General features: G+C 38.2%; 1 pseudogene; it reads right to left on the minus strand.

Annotated features, from left to right (window-relative positions):
* Positions 1-404: 404 nt before the first annotated feature.
* LOC141338073 (interferon-induced protein 44-like) lies at positions 405-2,162 on the minus strand (annotated as a pseudogene).
* Between the last annotated feature and the right edge of the window lie 5,325 nt (positions 2,163-7,487).

A 7,487-nucleotide genomic window follows, 5' to 3' on the forward strand; every position in this document is an offset into this window, starting at 1 on the left:
TTTTAATCATCTTGGGAGATTCTTCGACTCTTTAGTTTATTAGATGTTCAGCAAATTATATTTTTAACAGCGTTAACCATTTCATTATTGACATTATTACCATTTTACAAAGCATAAAGTGACAGTAGTCTGAAAATCACAACAAAAGTGAAGAATTCACCATCCAATATGCACCCAGATAGAAGCACAAGTGTAAAAAGTACAAAGAAATTACACAAATTGTGTGATAGTTTTAAAAATGTGTATACTCTAAGTTCAGTTCTTAATTCAGTGAAATTCTAGACTATAAATATAAAAGTACTAAACATGTGATTAGCTTTCATTAAGATACGTAAATGATTTGAAGAGCTTTTGATTTGGCCTTTTCTGAACCTAGCCTCAGCCGCAAGAACTGTCAACAAAAATTATTTAGGGTTGCCATCCACAGGACGTATATCATCAAAATAGTCGTCTGCAAAGCGAAGCATCTGCTGTAGAGCGGTGAGCAGCAGGACGTCACAGTTGAGCTCCAGCTCCAGCTCCTGACTGTAGTTCTTCACCGGTAACACACAAGACACGGGCACACCCAACCGAGAGCTCACCTCCTCAACCTGCACAGACAAAACAACATCTCACTCACTCTGAGTCCTGTAGAAACAGACCATGTGATCATGTGACCGCATCTCACCTTTGACTTGATGTAGGAGCTGACATAAAGGCTTTGAAGATTTTCCTCCACTAGAGGACATGCATCTACTTTGGTCATCAAGACGATCTGAGCGATGCCTGAAATTGTTGAGGTACCTTTTAAGGCCTACTTTGTATTAATCACAAGATCTGTGTAAATATGGTCACTCACCCAGTGAGAAACGGTGCCATGGGGTTGAACTGAATTGAGAATAATAGAAAGTTTACTAATACATATACATTTCCAAACCCAAAAACATGAATCTATGCACTTACTTTATAGCGGTCTGGTATGTGACCTTGAAGAATGCTGCTGATGTCCTCAATATCCAGTCCTGCTCCTGATTGCTCCTCGAGTCCCATGGTGTCACACAACACAAATGGCAATGGCTTTCCCTCACGACCATCATTCACTGGATATGTGCGAAACTACCAACAAACAGGAATCATAGTGGAACAATTGTTTTACAAACAGAAGAAAATCTTGAAGTCATGCTAAATTTGTACCTGTACAGTTAGACTAGTGCCTGCTGATCCTGACATGGCTTTAGTAGTCACATGACCAGTGAAGATGGAGTTGATGGAGTTGAAGAAACTGGATTTTCCAGCACCTACAGGACCGATCATTAGGATTCTGACTCGACTCACAGACTTCACCAGGGGTTTATAATTCCTGATCATTTCCATGAGCTTGTCTTTTTGACTACAACACAATATCACATTTATATAGCTGTATATCAATTACAATCACAATGGGCAAAAAAAAAAAAAAAAAAAAAACCTGAGTAGAAACATACTCAGCTGTCCACAGAACATTTCTCCATGGTTTCTCCTCAACGCTGACCTGAGGCTCTAGAGTATTAAAAAAAACAAATAACATTTGCTATATTTTTTGACTGTGTGTAAAATACATGAAGTGGTAATGAATACTTTCTAATTGTTGACTTACTCTCTTTTACTTTGTACACCTCACATTCAGTCAGCTGAGTGTCATTTCCATAAAGTGTTGCAGGATTAAAACTGAATGCTTTATTATTTCCCTCTACGTCGTCTTCAAACTCATAGTGGTAATTGTTCCTTTCTTGAACATACACAGCTGGTTGGTTGTTGTAGCAAAAGTACAACTGTTGGCCGAAGCTGGGCCATCCAGCATCATCGAGACGTGCAGAATGTCCAGCGTTAATTTTGATGCACACAGGGATCTTGCTGTGAATGCTGAACAGAAAAGCTTCCTGATCAGTAATATCCTGCCCACTTTGAGCATAATCTACACTAGTGTATCCACCAAAGATGTAGCCTGAACGGTTGTAGGCTACAAGTAAAGTGGGACCCTGACGGTCACATCGCTGGTGGAAGGAAGAAGCTTGATATCCATGAACTGAAGCTTTGTAGAGAAGAGACAGTTTCACATTCCCCAGCGGGTCATAGAGCTGCTTCCTATTCTCTTCTGTTAAATTATAAGTGATGCTGACTTTTCTAACCTTTGCTTTTTGCATCTGTGCAAAAAAAAAAAAAAAAAAAATTATAATAATAAAATAAAGCACGAGTAATACAAGTAAAAACTTAAAATGAAACAGCTTTTTCTAAGGAAATGTACAACACAGTGAGTAAATAATGCTGACCAAATATAATTTTTTGGGTGAACTTATATTTTAATCATTATTTTCGAAACTATTTTAAACATATTGTAAAAATGATTTGTTTTATTTACCAATGTGAATTTTTGAACCATGCATAGACAAAGTTTTATTACATTAACCCATATGACTAAAAAGAGATTGTAAAGAATCAACCAATGAAAATAAAATAAAACGTTATTTCACGTTCACATAGCCTACTCTATATATCTACACAAGCATTCACCGGAGAAATTGAAACTAAAATTAAATAGTCTATTTGTTCAATACATATAAAATTATATTATATTCTAAGCATTAATCAGTTCGCTGAAAGATAGTTTGCATCACAAAAATAACTTTATCGCTCAAGCAAAAGCACTTTTATGAACAATCATGAGCGAGTTGCGGTCTATAAAAATACTTGGGAATATTTAAATACAGTATCATTAGCGTAACATTTTTCCTATTAGCCTTCTTATGTTTTGTAGATTAGGCTTACATTAGTACTTTTTCCAGAGTCGCTTACGTTTCGCAGGTAAAACACTCGTTCTTTGCAGGCAAACTGAAAAGCTTCTCTTGTGAACTTCGAACTTCTGTGAACTTTCCAAGTTCCGTTTAACAGCAGACAGCACTACTCTCTGAAAGTCTTCTTGACGGAACTAGTTTTCCAAACTACATGCGAGTTTCATTTCGTATCACCCGACGTCTGCGATTTCGTCTGCTACCATGTCGTCTTAACAGTTTCCGCGATTTAGCTCTCCTTATTAAAGGAACCGTATGTAGGATTGTGGCCAAAACTGGTACTGCAATCACTTTCAAAATACTGTAGAACGGTGTATCCCCTCCCGCTCCCCCCCTGACTCGAGGTTGCCAGCTAAGCTGCAGGAGTAGGCTGCAACAAGGAGCTTCAAGTGACGAGTCCTACACAGTAATTTGTTTTTCTTCTGTTAATTATGTTTATGCTTCACAAGAGATGTTTTGCGAAGTAATTATGTATCGCAAAAATTTACAGTTGGCGATTAGCCAAATATTTCGCAAAGATGTACTGTAATACCACAGTTCAGTCGGAACATAAACCCTGCTAGTGGTGCGATATAAAGCTTTTTATGAACGCATTTAGTACTGCCGACCGTGGAAAATCCACTTTGTACGGAAGCAAAGTTAGCCAAACATAGATGAATCTTACTTGTCCAGGAGAAAATCAGCAACGTTGGCGTCAATCTTCAAATTCTCCTCCGTTTTCAGCCGTCTCCATCTTTCAAAGGCATCTCCTATACCAATCCTTGTTTTATTTCGGACTTTGTCACAACGTATTTCGGATTCATAACGAGGTCTTTTAGGTTTGTAACGTTATACATGTTTTATCCGACACCGTTCGTAGCTGTAACTAGAGCAGACAGAGCTGGCCAGTGTTGCCAGATTGGAAATGTCCAAGTATCGTACCAGAAGCTCAAAATTATCGTATTTGGGAGAAAATTATCGTATTTGAGTCAAACGTTCAAAATAAAGATATGTTACAGCTATTTATCCTTTTCAGCACTCATTGTCTATACTTTATTGCAATGCTAAACTAATTATATTACCCGAGTCAAACGTTCAAAATACAGCTATTAATCTAGATGTTACAGCGATTTATCCTTTTCAGCACTCATTTTCTATACTTTATTGTTAAACTAACAACCTCAGTTTTGAAACAACTGACCTAAGTGCGACAGGAACGTCAACTTGTGCTCGTGAGAGAGAGCCATTCTCCACGATGATATTGGTTGAGAAGACGTAAGATTGGATGAAAGACATGCGTAACGCCACGTTCACGTCTCCTCACAATCATGAAGGTAGACGTAGGATCCACACAGCTAGATCTTTGAGAATAGAAGCTCTATAATTACAACGACCATGGTGTCACAAAATTCTGAAATTATCGTACATTGTGGTATTATTGATCGTACATCGTACAGAGGTCAAAATTATGGTACAAATACGATAATTATCGTACGTCTGGCAACACTGGAGCTGGCAACCCGTCTCACAAAACTCTACTGACTTCGTGATTGGTAGATAGCTGGAGGGTGGAGCCTCAGACCAAAACACAAAATGACAACAATAACATCAGTTGAGGGCTGCAACTCTCACTTTTAAATGACAATATCCTGGCCGGACCACTGTTGTCAGTGATATAAGTATTTGAAATGAACATGATTTCTTAATGTCTAGTGACATGTCAGGGCCATTTTATGATTAACTGACATAAATTTCTTACATACGGTTCCTTTAATTTTAATTTTTCGTCGGAAATATATTTATAGCGCAAGGTGCAGCACACGAAAGATTGGCGTGCAAATGGTAGCTCAGGTAAATCTAAAACACATGAGGAAAAGCAGGGACGTCGCTGGGAATTCTGGGCCCTGTACACTGACTCAGCTAAGGGCCCCCCCTAAAATGGGGGGGGATGGATGTTCGCGATCGCTATACTACTTTACGGGGGTCCTCGCCAGGCATTTACATTAGTTAACAACATTTATTGTGATCTCAAAATTATATTTAAATGAAAATAAAATTTCACTCCTCAGGGGCCCTCCCCCCACTAATTTAGTCCCCCTTTTCACCCAACTACGACGCCCTTGAGGAAAAGCGTTGGGATAAGATATCAGCAATCACAGACATTTACATTCGGACAGGATTATAGGTTCGGAATTTTTACAGAGGTTGTATGAGAAAAACACAGACTTACCTGGACCACAAAACCAGTCATAAACGTCCATTTTAATCTGAAATCGGAATAAATAAGATTTTCATTGATGTATGGTTTGCGAGAATAGGACAATATTTGGCCCAGATACAACTATTTGAAAATATAGAATATTGAGAAAATCGCCTTTAAAGTTGTCGAAATTAAGTTCTTAGCAATGCACATTACTAATCACAAATTTGTAAATTTTTATATATTTACGGTAGGAAATTTACAAAATTTCTTCATGGAACATGATATTTATTTTATATCCTAATGATTATTGGCATAAAAGAAAAATCGATAACTTGACCCATACAATGTTGTTGGTTATTGCTACAAATGCTACTTATGACTATAGTTTTGTGGTCCAGGGTCACATTTGGTTTGGCTTGTTAGCTGAGGCAACAAGTACGTTTTTAAAGTCTTGTTTACAACAGTAACATTAAACCAAAGTATTTAAAGGCACATCTAGGCACATCTAGTCATTTCACCCTGAAAAAAAAAAGTTTTACACATAAAGGAATAGGAGATCAGGGATGGCTGTAACACATTTTGCTTTAACATATGCTCAGTTTAATAACTCATATCTTTCTGTAATTTAACAATTATATTTTACAGAATGTCCAATTTTTTTAGCACAAAATCAAAGAAAGAAATCTTTCATATATAGGCAATCATTCATGAGCACTCAGTGAACAAAAACCATTAGTATTAGTTAACAGCTTTAAAAGAAAACTCTCCACCAGCAGCAACTTATAGAAAGTCGTCATACTCTACGTGACCAACAACATCCAGAGTCGTCTGCAAAGTTGAGCATCTGCTGTAGATGCATTTTACATTCATTAGCAGATAGCTTTATTTGAGTTGTCGTATAAGTAAGGGATAATCAACGGTTTGCCGTGCGTTAAAGGATTTAAAAGGTCCACTGAAGTGCCTTGAAACACGCAGCGTTATTCTATGTGGTGACGTACTTTTAACTGAAACAAAAACCAGAGCCATAGAGAAACAGAGTTGCGACACTCCCATAGGCTTCCGAACTGAGGAATGCGGAAGTAAAGCGTGTCATGGAGCGGCCAATAGTTCCAAACAACCAATAGCTCCTCCATAGAAGCCCATTCATTTCAGCGTTTCTCAAGCACTGTCTCTGTCGCCGGTAAATTGAAGAAATTACTGCATTTCTTTACATTTTAACGCATCAGTTGTCCTCTCGGAAAACTGGCCAGTAGTGGTATTTTATAAAGCGTGTTGTAGTTAATGTTTATCGTTAAAAAAATAAACAGTTATACTGTAAGTAAGGGATAATGTACAGGCAGCCGGTAGTTATCGCAGAAATAAGCCCCGACAGCCCCTTCGCGTCGGGTCCTGATCACACTGTCAGGGCTTATTTCTGCGATAACTACCGGCTGCCTGTACATTATCCCGCTTATTACATGGCTACTTGCCACATAAGGAAAAAAAACTGGACATGAATATGAATTTGAAACCTTTTATTGGCATATTTGTTTTAAATTAACATTTTTATCCTTCCGCGAAACGATATAGTACCACGTGACTAACATTCAAACTATGTACGTTAGTAAGACAATTTAAATAGATTAATGTCGAAATTTTCCATTGTTAATTGTGGTTGTCCAGTGTTTGTCACAAGATGGCGCCAAACGGTAATCTTTGTTGGCACGGAGGGATTTTAAACATACAAGTAGTACCGGCTATGTTATTACTTTGGAGTGGTGATTATTTGAAAAGAACGAACCTGCAAATGTCTCAACTGACCAATCAGAATCAAGCATTCCAAAGAGCCGTGTAATAAATGCAATTAGAAATCAGTGGTGTAGTCTACGTGATACGCAGGTATACGCCGTATACCCACTAGAAAAGGTCAAGGATTTGCGTATACCCACTTTAAAAAGCATGAGGATACGTAACAACATGGTATTGTGACATAATTTTCACACTTTCATTCATAAATTAACCAGGTCTGTCTAGCGAGGCGTAGGCCTATTGTTTGACTTGATGTGGCGATTCTCGGCGCGAGTTTGAAATCAAGTTACGCAAACCAGTAAATGAGATATGAATTATGAAACTAAAACAGACTCAAATTACACTCTTTCAGTGTTTTCACAAGCCTGTCCTTGAAGCTACTGCCGCTTCGTGTGATACTGCACAGGGCTGGCAACTCGCGCAATTGACACTTTTCACACGCTTTCACGCCACGCATCCATTTTCTCACGCAGTCAAAAGCACCCTCAGTTAAAACTGTAATAAGATACTGCCTAAACAAATTTGGTAAAGGCTCCGTATTTGTAGTTGTACTCTTGAAATCGCCAAAAGACAACGTGTTTTCGTAGCGCTGAGCAATGTAGCCAATCACAGACATATTTGTTGATCTAGAACGCCTGTGATTGGCCATTACGTTCTGAATTCACTCACCTCTAAAAGCCAGATTTTTTTGCCTTGCCAGTCCTCTCACT

The sequence above is a fragment of the Garra rufa genome, chromosome 7 (genome assembly GCF_049309525.1).
Source record: "Garra rufa chromosome 7, GarRuf1.0, whole genome shotgun sequence".
Taxonomy (NCBI): domain Eukaryota; kingdom Metazoa; phylum Chordata; class Actinopteri; order Cypriniformes; family Cyprinidae; genus Garra; species Garra rufa.